Raw genomic sequence first — 13,770 nt, 5'->3', positions numbered from 1 at the left:
CATGCCTTAAATGGGCCAAGAGCTAGCAAGAAAGAAGTTGAGTGACTAAGTAGGCAGCTTAGGAGAACAGCTAATTTATCAGGAGAGAGTAGGAGAATCTTCTCAGTAAAGACAAGAGCAGGTGTTAATAAAACAGAAACTGAAGGGGCATGGGTAGAATGGACACACAAATTCAAAAGTAGACCCCTTAAAAACAAACAGAACAAGAGATTTAAAAAAAAAAAACAACAGAAGACATAAAACCTCAGCAAGGCTGGTATATATGGAAAAGAACAGAAATTTATTATAGATTAATCTATTACCTATTAATCTATTATAGTATCTATTGATCTAATATCTATTATAGATTAATACTGTTAGGAAAAATAACAGGTTTACCCACAGATACAGAAGAGACTGGTCTTTAATCGTAAGAGAATGCTGTGCGCTACTCTGTGGAAAACAATCTTAAAATCTCCATAAACTAAATGATTTTTTCAAATATGTAACTTACCACAGGTAAATCCTGAAGAGGTAAGAGACCCATAAAGACAGATTCTCTTAAAATACTGAGTCATTAAAAAAAAAAAAAATTCCCAGTGACTCTCTGTTCAGTTACGGATAAGTCTATGATTTCAAATCAAATGTAATTGTGATACCAAACGAAGCAGAACACAAAAAAAATAAAATCAAAGACTAATTTTCCCATGAAGACATATGAAAATCATCCATAGAAATTCAATGGTTTGTTGGGAGAATTATGCTCTCTGAACAAGCGATAATGATTCCGGGAGTGTGATATTTCTTACCATGAATGATCACATGAAGAGAGGAGGGCAGCCCTGTGACTTGGCTGCCCATGTAATGATCCGTTTGTAACTTTAGTGAAATATTTTAGGAAATAAAAGAAAACACAGAGGATGTTTGTGGAAGGGGTGTGATATCCTGGGGCTTCTGCCCCACGTGCCTCCACACTGAATGAGGGATCGTATGGCTCAGTCTTCAGATCCGGGTGGTGTAGGACCAAGAGTGGTTGTCTGCTCAGAGATAGGCGGCTCTAGGAGATGGGGCTGGAGTGAGCCACAGGATAGCGTTTGTGGGCATGGCCTGGATGACCAGGGGCACCTCTTTCTGGGAAAGAGTGGCCATTTGACAGTTTCCTACTAATGAGACATAAACAGAAACCCTTCTGGATGAAACTTTTATTTTCCTGATAATAGAAAACAACACACCCCTTTTGTCCTCTTCTTCCTCTTCTCCCTTCCTGGAACTCAGAGGTGATGCCTGGAGGTACAGCAACTAGATTGTAACAACGAGAACAAATGCCACATGGTAAATCTAGTCAAGAAATAGGACAGAAACAACCAGAGTCCTTGATGATACTGCTGAGTCAACCATGCGTGGCTCCTCTATCTTATTTCTATATTTATATTTAAATGTACCTATCTTTTATATTAATAATTTAATAAGATTACATAATATTATGTATTGTTCCAGCTGCTTTAGAAAACAGTGCGGCAGCATCCATGTTAAGCTGAATGTTTGCACGTTCTGACTCTGCGGTTGGGCACTCACGTACATGGATGTTCGCCACACACGTGTGTGTGTATGTATGCCGAGTGGCAGGTCAGCCCGGGGCGCGGGAACACCAATCCTGGGGGCGCCGGAACACCAATCCCGGTGGCCCAAAACTGTTCAGCGTTCGCGTGCGCGTGGGTAGCACGTGCCTGACTCTGTCTGCTCCTACATGCTCGGTTGTTCAGCAACGAAAAGTCACAACCACCAGCCACACCCGAGCAGGATTCTCGTCTCGCGTGACGGAAGTCCCACCCAAAATGGTACAGGTGTTATTCCATTTGTAAGAAGTTTTAAAGTAGGTGGGACTCCTCTCTGGGAAGGGGGTTACCTTCAGGAGGTGGGAGGGAGCCTGCCAGACGACGGGAAATGTTCTGTTTCTTGGCTTGGGGGCTGCTCACACAGACGTGCCCACCTCGTCAACTTAACTGTGTTGAATGCTTGCATTTCGTGAGCTCCTCCGCATGTGTGATCTGCTTCGGGAAAGTGTAGTCAAAAGCCTACCAGCAATTTCAAAACAACTGATTGACACTAAAACCATGGCGAGACTCTACGGAATTCCCCTTTGGAAAGAGGGTAGGTTCACCTTTGAATTTATAACAGCAAACCCAGAAAACAGCATCTGTCCATGGCCTGAGCAGCCCTGTGTCCCTTGCATTTCATTCAACCTCAGGACAGAGCTGCCCCCGCAGAGGCGGGGACCTGGGGCGCCCCATCCTCGAGGCTCTGGGGACCTGCGGTGGGGAGCTGTTGAGCAATGCAGGTGCACGTGGGGAGGGAAGGGAGATAGGAAATAGCTTGAACTGAGCTCCTGAAGGATCTGGCAGCCGGCAAAGTCACAGCAAAGACATGACTCTTGGCCCCTTTTCCTCACACCCCGGAATGTGGCTTCCGGCTTGCATGTGGGCATATGTGTGTCACAGGATTGGGGTAGGGGGGACGGAGCATGCCCAGCCTGCTGCGCCCCTGCAGCCTGCACCAGGTCTGTGCCTCCAGGCCTTTGGGCAAGAGTTTCCTCCTCGGGGCTCCTGCTGGCCCGTTTATGGAGGCGGGCAGGCAAGCGGACAGCGTCATTATTGAAAAGCTCCGTGAGATATGATTGGGCCTTGATTAGGGTGCAGCGATAGGGAACCCCCTTGCCTTGCTGCTGGGACGGAGAGAATCCAGTCTGAGCAAATGCAATCAAGAACATTGGCAAGGGGAGCTTTCTGGGCATCTCTGGGTAGCCCTAGAGGGCCCCTGCCCGTCGACTTTGGGGATGTATTTGTTCTGAAAAGAGCCCATCGCTCGGGTTGACACAAGAGCCAGACATTGCTGGATTGGAAGGGGAATTCACCCACGTCCCGAACATCCGTTTGAACATTCCAGCCCTCACCTACCACCTCCAGCTCTGGGCCCGGGGCTGGCTCAGCCACAGCCTCTCCATTCTGCCGCTGCCCAGCCCACACTGCCTGGCCTGATCCAGAAGTGGCCACTGCCAGAGTAGCCCTCCATGTCCGGCGCCCTGCACTCTGATGCCTAGGGAGAGAGAGGTCACACGCCAAGAAGTGGAAGTCAAAGGGAGACAGGGATGGGGTCTGGAGGAAGGCGCAGGAGAGGAGTCTGCATGGCCCCGGGACACTGCAGCCTTTGGGGCGGCTTGGTCCCTGTGAGCAGAGCTGCTGTGAGGTGTGCAGGGGCACGTGGACGGGGAAAGAAGGCAGAGCCTGTGGGAACAGGGTGGTGTAATCCAGCTGTGAGGGAAGGAAATCCTGCCCTCTCGATGCCATGAGCGGAGCTGGAGAACACAGTGCTGAGGGACAGAAGCCAGACAGGAAAGGCACACACGGTGTGAACTTACCCGCGTGCGGAATCTGAGACTGCCAAACTCAGACTGCGCAGGCAGAGGACAGGAGGGCCTGCGGGAGCTGCCGACCACGGGGCCTGGAGCCACAGCCACCCACGGGGAAGGAGATCCAACGCGCAGTAGCCTGACCACGGCTCAAAACGCGAACTTGAGACTTGCTGAGACGGCAGATCGCAGTGTCATCACCTAAAAAAAAGAAAAAGAGAGATGCAGGGACGGAGGGTCACCGCAACAGCACGACGGGGTGGGGGGTGGGGAGATGCTGCTTAGCCCACCTGTGGCGACCCTCCCGTGGCCTGCTCAGGCGTGAGATCGTCTAGCTATTCATCTTTCATATGGACGACTCTAGAATCCTCTGTCATTCCTTGATAACAAAAGCAGACCACGGATTTTCAGAGGGGCAAGCAAGCCCCCTGGGGACTCTTCCGTGGAGGCAAACAGACCCTGACGCAGCCACTGGTCCAGCTGGGCAGGACCAATCAGCTCCTGAGTCCAGGAACGCAGGCAAGCTCCCCGTGGGCTGGGTGTGGAGCGTGAACTGCAGTGGCCGTTTCTCCAAGCCCCTTTCCAGTGCCGGGATCTGCACAGCCTCTCCCTTAACAGCTGGGTCACACGTGGGTTGGCCCATGGCGGCGTGCCATGTACTTGAACGCCCTTCTTTCTGCCGGCCCGTGGCCTAGTCTGGGTGATGGATCACCTTGGCATGGGCCTCCAGTGTTTTCAATCTTCCAGAAAAGTTCATTTCAGTTCTGTGAGCAGTTTGGTGGCAAGCATCCTGCAAGGGAGCTGGGAGGCCTGCGTTCCGATCCTGATGAGGCCGAAAGCAGCTCCAGCACTGGGTGGGCTCGCAGGGTGGGCTGAGCTGAGAGCCCTCTGTCCCAGGGATCCCAGAAGGAGCAGGCAGCCCGGGAGGATGACGCCGGCTAAGGGGGGGTCAGTGTGTGCAGAACCAGAGGAGAGCCCCATGGACTCGAGCTGGTAAGGGGTGGGGCCTGTCTTCTCTAGACTGTGAGGTGAAGGGGGGTCAGAGGGGAGTATGGCCTGTGACCTTGGGAGGAGGCATCCCACTCTTCCCCTGTGAAGATGAGCAGGCTCCGGGGGCCGAGAAATCCCTGCAAGTATTTCGAAGGAAAAGGGAACATTTCCTCAAGCGGCAGGTGGAGAGAATTGCAGCTAGGCCAATTGCAGAAGATCTGCCCCCGGAGGACACAAGCTCCCTCGAGTCATGGAGAAAAAGACAAATTGCTGAAAAGAAAGTGGTGAAGACCATGAGGCTACAGCTCACAGGGGGAGAAAGGCCAAGGCGCAGAAACATCCGGAAAGAGGCCAGACTTCACAGGCGCCAGGAGAAGCGGCTAGAGCAACCGTGCTGGGTCATGGTCTGGGCCAGAGCCCAGGCCAAGGTCAGGGCTCATGGGCTCCCCCAAGCAGAGTTTGCAGCCCAGGACACACCAGCGGCAGCTTCCAGCCAAGCCCATCACTGCCACACCGTGAGCTGTGTACACGACGTGTGGGGGGACACAGCCTAGACACCCCGCGGGGCTGGTGGCTGGGCAGAGCTCACAACAAAGGCTGCTCCCGGAACGGACCAAGAACAGGGACCCATAGCAGGACATCAGGGCACCTGGGTGCCACGGCCCTGTGGGGACCAACACGAATGAGTGAGTCCATTCCCCATGATGCTGTGGCATGGAGAGCACCCACATAAATGCATCGTAGGGCAGCTGATGAAAACCGAGGTTACACTCAGATCACGCCCCGACATGTGTGTAGATGCTCCACAGAGAAGAAGCGAAGAAGCGGCCATTTACGGAGCCTCCACAGGGCAGGAGGGCCCCTGCGGGGCAAGAGGGCCCCAGAGGGAGCCCAGGGGTCGCCTTAGATTTCATCCGTGCCCTCCTGCAGGGCCCTGGCGTTGCTGTGCACACATGTCTCTCTTAGCAGCGGTCACGCCCTGGGGCCTGGCTCTGAGCCTCTGCTTCTGACCTGGATGGCGGATCACCCCCCTTCCTCCATCCCAGCCCCTGGGGCAGCATCCAGGCCCTTCCACAGCCTCCTGAATGCACACTCTATAGGGCCTGTGTCTGAAGCTGGGGCTCAAAGCAACCGTGCACTCCTCCTGTGCGCCCTCTCTCGCTATTTCATGGGACTGTCTCCCCGTGTATAGGCCCCACTGTGGCCCTGCGTAGGTGAGCAGCTCAGGCCCTTTAGGCCAAAGACTGCTGGTAGGGGGCTCAGGGGCTGACCCTCCCCCAAGACTTGTATCGTCATCCTGGGTCCTGAGCTCAGGGCAGGAGACACTCCCCCTTAACCCCACACAAGTCCACACCCCACGTCTGCACCCCACTTTCCTTTCCCCTCATTTCAGTTGGTTTTGCTCATCCCCGTGCGAGCCCTTGCCACTCTCTGGAAAGTCTCTCACCTGCCAGACAACATGGCCCGCTCCGGTGCAGACTTGGGCTCTCACAGGGGCCTCACGGGGAAGGCAGCGCCCCTTGAGTCAGCAGGCCCCATCAACACAGCTGCTCACTCACTGGCCTTCTCAATTCCAACAAGCCGTGCAGTAGCGGGGGAGAGCCCGCTCTGCAGGGACCCATTGGACCCGGCATTCCCATGCCTCCACCGCTATCCTCTAGGGGAGGCCAGGGCTGGAACTAGTGCCCAGGGCAACCCAGGGGCCTTCCTCAAAGAGGGGGCCCAGCCTGAGCAGCACAGGGACTTTTCAGAGGCCACTCCTCCCCTGAATGGGAGCAGGCAGGACATCCCAACACCCATCCAGATGTGTTTCTCAGTCATCTCTCCCCTGTCCTCTCCACTTTCTTGGGGTGCCTCCCAGACACTAGGTTGTGACACCAAGATGGACAGACATAGCATAGGTTCTGGAGGGTCCCAGGTGGGTGCAGAACACAGACCTGCGACCTCCCCCCGAGCTATGGGTCTGTCTAAGGAGGAGCCGTCCCACCTCACCCTCCAGGTCAAGGGACTCCAGGGAGGACCACAGGGACTAAGGGGGCAAGAGGGCCTTGATGGGGGGGGGTGGGGCAGGAGTGCAGAGGCCACGGCTCCAGCTCCGTGGCAAGCCCACCTTCTATAAGCTTGAGACAAAACCCAAACTACTTCAAGAAATCCTTTAATTAATGCACAGAAGGTAATCGGTGTTGGTGAGAATTGCTTTAACAGGAATAATCTAACCTTTAGCAAGGAATGATATTTTGTACATTGGTCAACATTCAAATGCCCTTGGACCTGTGGCCACCATCAACAGATGAGAAAGGGTGAGAGGCCAATGAGCATCTCAGGCAGAGACGGGCCTTGGCGACTCAGCGTGCCCCCCGTCCTTGTCCTCACTAAGCAAGCTGATATGTCCTTGGGTTTCCACGTGCCGTGGGCTGCGGAAACAGCACTTCTTCCCAGCATCTTCTATATGTGTAAAAGTCCTTTATTATAGTCTACTTGTGGATCCGGTGACTTCACAACTGGGAGCATCAGCCAAAAGGAAAACTGGTGCGGTTACGGCCATTGACTGTCTAGATTTGCAAACCCCTCCATGTGGGCCGAGCAGTCCTGTCACTGGGGATCCTCGGTCCAGGTGGCCGGCCCTGGCCCTGGCAGCCCTTTGGCCTGAAGAGCTCAGGTGGCCCCCAGCTGGTCTGGGTATGGGTCTGGGGTCTTTAAAAGGAAGGGAGAGCTGCAGGTGCCCCTTCCCCACAGTCTGTCCATCAGGCTCTCGGATAGGCTGTGCCAGCAGACGGACAGCACGGGTCTCCAGGGTTGCAGGGCCCACAGTCAGCTGAGGCTGGGGGCGGGGCTGCAGTTGTCTCTCAGCACCCCCAGGAGCTGCCCAGCGCAGTAGGGGCCCCAGCCAAGGACACCAGAAGGGCTGGGACAGGCCAAGTCACAGGTGCCCATGCCCAGGGGGTCCTGGTCCATGTGGTCCTCCAGGGACCTGGCCACAGGGCCTGGTGCTGGGTGCCAGGACCTGGGCACAGAGGACAGTCCTGGGGTGCAGCTGCCATCCCCTCGGGAAAGGCCCTGTGTCCAGCAGCCTGGATCTTAGCTAGGGAAGCGCCCTTCACACAGGGTGGGGTACATGGGGCAGGGGCTCTGGGAAATGAGATGGGTTTCTTTGCGTCCATCCACATTGGTTGCCGTGGTGCCAGCTGTGGCTTTTGTCCAGGGCTCAGGTCTGTGAGTTTGGGTGGCAGCGAGGCCTGCTGCTCAGGAACACATCTCCTTAGCTCTGGCTGGAAACCCGAGACCGCAGCAGGTGTGGCTTGCCCTAGGCGAACCACCACACAGATCCTCAGGGCTCCACCACCAGCCCCCAGAAGCTTCCGGACACTCTCTGAAAAGATCCAGGGAGACTTGTTGTCTGTCAGGCATTGAGGGGGTGGGTGTTGTTGGCCTGTTCTCATTTACAAAGCCAGGGAGACTCAGGGCAACAGCCGAGGGAAGGTCGGGTTTCCTCCCAAGTGCAGCCTGCTGGGCCGCCAGGCCTGTAAGAATGTGGCGCTGGTAGATGGCGGAGCCTCGGGTCGAGTTTCTCCCGGGAGATAGAAGCCCATTGTTGGCGGCTCTCCCACGGCGTTTCCCAGGGAGAGCCAAGGCGTCCGGGGGCCCAGGTTCCCCCAGCTCATCTGGGGGAGCCACGGGGGCTTTAGAAAGATGAGCCAATAGGGGTGGATCAGGTTTGTTTCAGGCCTGGGAATGCGGTTAAAGGACCCTTGGTGGCTTCTGAAGCAGAGCCAGGAGGAAGGGCTTTGACCCCCCTGCAGTCAGTGCTGCTCCTGATGGCTAACGCCCAGCTGCCCTGGACAGAGGCCCCGAGAAAACCCAGACACCCTCCACAGGGACGTCAGACGAGGAGTCCACCCCTCACAGGCACGGAAGGGCACAGGCCAGGATGTGCAGTCTCCACCAGTGCTGACCAAGAGGCAGGTATTTTTTAAAATCATGATCACGGTCCTGAGTGTTCAGACCAGTGGCATGAAATACCTCTCCCTGCCATGCCACCATCACCACTGTCTACACCTCAAACCTTCCCATCATCCCCAGCAGAAACTATATGCCCATTCAACTCCAGCTCCCCACCTTTGGTCCCTGGGACTTTCTAATCTTTCTCTGTGTCTACATATTTGGCCACTCTAGGGACCTCGTATGAGTGCAATCACATAATCTCTGTACTTCTGTGTCTGGCTTAGTCACTGGTTATGACGTCCTCCAAGTCCATCCATGCTGTGGCAGGTACAGAATTTCCTGAGTCATTATGTCTGGGTCATCTCCCACTGTGTGGATGAACCATCTCCTGCCATGTGGACGGACCGTGTCTCCCATTGGGTGGACAGGCCACATCTCCCACCGTGTGGACTGACCATGTCTCCCACTGCATGGAAGGACCACGTCTCCCACCATGTGGAAGGACCACAACTCCACCATGTGGACAGACCATGTCTCCCACTGCGTGGACAGACCACATCTTCCATGAGGTGGACAGGCCATATCTCCCACTGTGTGGACTGACCAAGTTTCCCACTGCATGGAAGGACCACATCTCCCACCATGTAGACAGACCACACCTCCCACCATGTGGACGGACCACGCCTCCCACCATGTGGATGGACCAGGTCTTCTTTATCCCTTCACCCACCATGGACACCAGGCAGCCTCCACCCGCCGGCTGTTGTGAGTAATGCTGCTCTGAGTCTGGGCAGGCAAATACCTGCTTTCGATTCTTTTGGACAGATACCCCTACTAGAATCACTGGGCCACACGCTAAGGCCACACTTTCCCTTTGGAGAGCTACAGAACTTCTTTCTACAGGCTTTTCCACAGGACACATATAGCCCCCGACGTGCCCGCCAGCCCCTGCTGGCCTGTTTGCTTGATTCCAGCCTCTCAAGCATGAGGCTGGCACTTCCCCGATGATCATCAACGCCGTGTCTTGTCACGCACGTCTCACGTGCTCTGGGTCACTCGAGTCTCTTTTCTGGAGAAGCATGTATTCCAGTCCTGCGAAGTAGCAGATTTTTTCCATCTCAGAAAGTTCTGACCGACCTAGAGCCGTTGTGGACACTGCCCATATCCACAGTGGTGAGGCTATCTCCAACCCTTAGGGCCACTTTCTAGAATTTGGCTGAGGACCAGTGGGGTGAGGGAAGAGTTGATCCCCTCCCTGGGGCCCTGGTGACCCCCCAGGCCATGTTTCCAGTACCCTTAAGGTCCCCCGGCTTCTCAGTGAGCATGGCGGCAGCTGCGAGAACCCGCGGGCAGCCCGTTCTCACGGTTTGGGTTACAGCCCGCGTGGCCCTGGGGTGGGATTAATTGGATGGGTCAGAATTACCCTTCTCTGCTTCTCCTCTTTACCTTGCTCTCTGGCAAGCACCCACTTCAGAAACATCAAGGACCCCTGCTCCACCCCTCCTGGGACCAGGGCCTTCTCACAACTACAAGGCCAATTAATTTGTCTCATTTACATGAAAATGTGCAGAAGATGTCTTTTTACATAATTAACTATATTTTGCAAGTCATTAAAATTCTGCAGCCCTGCCCACAATAGCAACCTATTCAACATCAGAGATAAGTGCCGTCCCTGGGGAGGGGTAGCCCAAGAGGAAGGGGCTGGGAAGAGCAGGCTCCTGATGCAAATTCATGAATGGGGGCAGGGCTGCCCTCCAGTGGAGGGGGGCCGGTTCCCGTGTTGGGGGGGGGGGTGTAGGCTGCTATAGAGGCCACGTTCCCCCCACAGGTCTGGGCGTGGGCCCCCTGCTAGGGCACCCCCTCCATCCCCAGGCCTTCTAGAACCATCCCTGTGCCCAGTCTGGAAGATAGAGCCCAGGGGCTCAACACTGAGCAGGGGAGCTGACTGCCTCTCTCCTGCCCTCCACCCTCATCCCTCCCTCCGGGGGGAGGTCCAGCCTAAGAGAACCCCCTCCATGATTCCAAAGAAAGGCTGCCTTGGCCACAGGGAAAGCGCCTGGCTTTTGCTGAAATGGGCCTGCAGGCTCTGGGGACTCCCCAGGGTCGGAAGAGGGTGATGCCTTGGGACTGGAAGTGGGGGACTCCCCAGGGCCAGAAGGGGGGGGCTCCCTGGGACTTCACCTCTGTGGCCCCAGTTTCCTCCTCCATAGACCAGACTGCCGTGTCCTTCCTCCTGGTGGCTTTGCCACCTTTAAACGGGGTCACACACTCTCAGTGTTCAGACCATGCCCCTCGGTAGCTCCCAGTGCCCATGAGGTCCTGGGTAACAACCCTCCCATCCAGCCACGATCCCGCTGCTCCCAAACCAGAGTGTAGACCCTACGTGGCAGATCCTTCTGGTCCTTCTGCTGCCCTGTGGGCCTCACCCTGGCCCAGCCCAAGCTGGGCACACTCTGTGCCCCAGGTTGCTGCAGAGGACAGGACAGGAGACAGACAGACCTCCTGCACAGCCCATCTCCAGAGGACACCATCAGTGACTCATACCCATCAGGTAGCGGGAACTGCTGACAGGACAGGGCAGGCAGAGGCGGTCAAAGAGGTCAAGAGAAGGGCAAGACACATGTGGTCTGAGTCTGCACAGAGGGACAAGCCAGGGCCAGGGACAGAGGTGGGAACCACCCACTCAGGTAGAGGGACACTGAGCAAACGGCGAGGTGGGGGGTGGTGGTGTCTCACCCAGCCATCCAGGTAGGTGGGACCTAGGTAGGTGGGAGGGGCAGAGAAAGCCAGAGGGAGACCTCCTCCCTCTCCCACTCTTCCTGGAGCTGAGCTGCAGTGACCCAGTACTGTGTATTCCTAGGGTCTGAGCGGCCCCCAGTCTCAGTGACTGGACCCTGACCCTTCACACGCAACACCCTGTAGATGTTGGGAGCATCTCCTGCTCACCCTTGGGGTGAGGTAGAGCCTATAAGGCAAGGCCCATGGGGCACCAAGGAGGGACTCTGTTCCCCAGAGGAGGGGGCACAGCTGTGGGGTCAAAGCAGAAGGCGCAGATGCTGGCCCTTGACCCTGAGCACTTTCATTCCAGATAAACTGCTGAGGCTCCACCCAAGGAAGTTCATGAGGAGCGCACCTGGGGGACTCAGGGGTCCTGCCACAGACTCGGGGTCCTGCCACAAACGGGCCCCTCAGGCCTTCACCCCAGAAAGCTGTGTCACTGGGCACTATAATTAACTTGATGAAATTGTCCTGCCCCAGAGGGAGGCTTTCTCAGCCCAGGAAAAAAAAAACAAGAATTGAAACTCAGCCCGGAGACAGTAAATATGAAAAAGAATGTTCAGCTTCACACAGAATTAGAGATACTTGAGTCTGGTGGCAATGCACCACTCGACGCTCCTGGCACTGGGGCCAGCTGGGCAATGCCAGCCGGAGGCCCTGAGAACGGCCCCTCACACATGCCATGCACGGGTCTGTGGGTGTGGCCACATCCTAACGGCTTGGCCGCCGCCCAAAATCGCCAGGGCATGTGCCCTTTGCCCCAGAAACACGGCCACCAAAGCCTCTCAGGCAGAAGAAAGCTGAGGGGTTGGCATTTCCTGCATTTAAGTAGTGTTTTTCTAAGGCCAATGTTGTCCTGGAAATGTTCTCCAGAGGATCTGGTCTATAAATGATGACCTATTACGTGCAGATCTCAGACCAGCGAGTGTGAGCGTGCAAGACCTGCCTGGCACAGAGTGTGTAAGACAGACAATGAAACCCCATACGACAGATTTCGAAAACCTCTAGAAGTCTAGACGTAGAGCAGCACAGTACCACAGCAGTGTACCTGCTGAAAACCCACATCTCTCTGAAAGACACATGGATCGGGTGGTAGCGATGGGCTCTGCAGGGCTAGACTAAAGCCGTGGGCTGAGGGGGTCGCTCTGGGGGTCCGCATGCATTGTTCCTGCTTTTAGTCCCTTCCTTCCTTCTCTCTTTCCTTCCTTCCTTCCTTCCTTACCCCCTTCCCTCCTTCCAACCTTCCTTCCTTCTATCTCCCTTTCCTTCCATGTGCTTACACCACTTTTATTAAATAAGAACCCAAGCTGAGCCAGCAAGGGGACCCTTCCTGGGGAGGTAGGCCCTGGCCCGGCCTTAGCTCCCTCCCCAGCCTTCCTAGAGTCCTGGCTCCGAATATGTCAAGAGGCACTTGGTGCCCATGCGGGCACTGATGTGGTCCCTGGCTGGGCCCAGAGTGCAGCCTCCCATGGACCCAATTTATCCTCCTTCCATCAGACTGCGGCATCCCATGGACCTGTTCCATCATCCTCGTTCCATCAGACTGCAACATCCCATGGGCCGGTTCCATCATCTTTGTTCCATCAGACCACAGCATCCCTTGGGCCGGTTCCATTGTCCTCGTTCCATCAGAGCATGGCATCCCATGGACAGGTTCCATCAGACTATGGCCTCCCATGGGCCGGTTCCATCATCCTTGTTCCATCAGAGTGCAGCATCCCATGGATAGGTTCCATCATCCTTGTTCCATCAGACTGTGGCATCCCATGGGCTTGTTCCATCGCCCTCATTTCATCAGACTGCGGCATCCCATGGAAAGTTTCCATCATCCGCATTCCATCAGAGCACAGCACCCCATGGACCAGTTCCATCATCCTCATTCCATCAGAGCACAGCATCCCATGAACTGGTTCCATCGTCCTTGTTCCATTAGACTGCGGCATCCCATGGACCTGTTCCATCATCCTCGTTCCATCAGAACGCAGCATTCCATGGACCCGTTCCATCATCCTTGTTCCATTAGACTGCAGCATCCCATGGGCTGATTCCATTGTCCTCCTTCCATCAGAGTGCAGCATCCCATGGACAGGTTCCATCACCCTCCTTCCATCAGAGTGCAGCATCCCATGGACCCGTTCCATTGTCCTCATTCCATTAGACCGCGGAATCCCATGGGCTGGTTCCATCGTCCTTGTTCCATCAGAGTACAGCATCTCATGGACCGGTTCCATCGTCCTTGTTCCATCAGAGCACAGCATCTCATGGACCAGTTCCAGGTAAGGCCAATCTTCGTTCTCCTAGAGGAGACAATGGCCTGCTTTTCTGAAACTTCATGCATATCCTTACCTCCTGCTCTGGTGTAGTTCTAATTACTGCACTTCCATTCATTACTGGTTCAAGTCATAAGCCTGAGGCAGTTGGAAGTGACCAGTTACTTCTTGGTAACTGTGGTCCAGGGTGACAAGGGTGGGCCACAGACCAGCTGAGAGCATAGACACACAGATTTGACCAGGTTCTCTCAGGCCGTGGAGCACTTTCAGAAGTCATGTTTTGTTCTCCTGGTGTCTGCCAAAAAAATTCGTCGTGGAAGGACATCAGGGTGAGAGTCTAAACTGGGTTCCTTCCCATCAAGTGGCATGCTCGGAGTGTGTGGGTCTGGCTCTCCTGGCTCGTCC

The 13,770-nt window shown here is 55.3% G+C and overlaps 1 long non-coding RNA gene across 1 annotated transcript; it reads right to left on the bottom strand.

Moving 5' to 3' along the window:
• Positions 1-1,172: 1,172 nt before the first annotated feature.
• LOC131828152 (uncharacterized) lies at positions 1,173-3,582 on the bottom strand. The gene is made up of 4 exons (XR_009352258.1): positions 3,395-3,582; positions 2,934-3,072; positions 1,886-2,027; positions 1,173-1,278 (listed from the first exon to the last, which is right to left on the bottom strand). It is a non-coding gene; the product is annotated as an uncharacterized LOC131828152 (long non-coding RNA).
• Positions 3,583-13,770: the final 10,188 nt, after the last annotated feature.

The sequence above is a fragment of the Mustela lutreola genome, chromosome 3 (assembly GCF_030435805.1).
Source record: "Mustela lutreola isolate mMusLut2 chromosome 3, mMusLut2.pri, whole genome shotgun sequence".
NCBI lineage: Eukaryota > Metazoa > Chordata > Mammalia > Carnivora > Mustelidae > Mustela > Mustela lutreola.
This window is presented reverse-complemented; position numbering and strand designations above follow the sequence as displayed.